The sequence below is a fragment of the Limulus polyphemus genome, unplaced genomic scaffold, assembly GCF_000517525.1.
Source record: "Limulus polyphemus unplaced genomic scaffold, Limulus_polyphemus-2.1.2 Scaffold2187, whole genome shotgun sequence".
Classification (NCBI taxonomy): Eukaryota; Metazoa; Arthropoda; class Merostomata; order Xiphosura; family Limulidae; genus Limulus; species Limulus polyphemus.
Genome location: NW_013667797.1, coordinates 200,648 through 202,037, shown reverse-complemented (window position 1 = coordinate 202,037; position 1,390 = coordinate 200,648).

The following is a 1,390-nucleotide window of genomic DNA, read 5'->3' as shown; positions in this document are numbered from 1 at the left end:
ACCCAGCTACAGTTTACACAGAAATTAGTTCGTGTAAAATACACGCCTTAAAGTCAAAGTTGATCTATTGCGCAGACCTGAAAAGGCATTGATATACGCTGTGACTTTTACACAATATCTTAATTATTCTGTAAATAATACTGTTCAGTAAAAATAGACTGTTAATTGCTTTTAAACTAAACCAAAGGAAAAGTGGCATTCAACTTTTATTTTTCGCTAGTTGGAGTACCTGTCCGTTGAACTGGTGAAATAAAAACTTCTTTGTAACAAAGGATAGAAAATTGTACTTCTATTTTTTTTCTTAACATAATGAACATTTAAAATGCAGTGAAAATACATAAAGGTACCAATACTGAAAGAAAGACATACTGTTTTCACGAATTCTATCCATATGAAACTAGATTGGGGGTCAAACCCCGTGACCTTCCTCATGTCCCCTGTATCATTGTGTCAAGTTTAGTACTAATTGAACAAGAAACGTGGAAACGTATAAGAAACAGATACACACACATATTGACGTATATTTATATAATCCATACTGTTTGGAATGGGGGGGGGGGGTAACCCTTTGTGTCCCTTGATAGAGCATTCTTGTAGTGTGCGAGAAATATCGGGTTCAGAGTTTCACCGAGGGATAAAACAAACAACTGAAGTTTACCCAATATCCAACTTCAGTCCTGTATGGCCCGGCAGGGCGCTCGACTCGCAATCTGCGGGTCGCGGGTTCGAATCCTCGTCACACCTAACATGCTCGCCCTTTCAGCCGTGGGTACGTTATAATGTGCCGGTCAATCCCACTATTCGTTGGTAAAAGAGTAGCCCAAGAGTTGGCGGTGGGTGGTGATGACTAGCTGCCTTCCCTCTAGTCTTACACTGCAAAATTAGGGACGGCTAGCGCAGGTAGCCCTCGTGTAGCTTTGCGCGAAATCCAAAACCAATAAACAGTCCTGTACTTGGTCAGACATTGTTGACAAATTAATCTTTAGTAATCATATCTATGTGTGTATTTGTGCATATGCTTTTTTCTTTCTCATTCATTCTGTTGCGTATCTGCTTGTTTGTTAATTTCCCGTAGAAATTCTTTCCGAGAAACTTCAGCGACACAAGTTCTTTCTTAATCAGAACTAGTTTATTCTTTCTCGATACAACTTTGCAATACACAGAATTTCCACAGTCACTTTAACTTAACTACTTTTATAAACACACGCTATAATTCACAGCGATTCACACACTTTATTTACGACGCCAACTGTTCGCTTGATTCAATTATCAATTATTTTTCTTCAATCTATCTCGAGCTTATATACTAAAAAAGAGGGCGTCTAGCAAATGCTGGGACAGTTGTGAGGTTGCCTGATAAGTCACAGAGGAGCAGAAAGCAATGTATCTG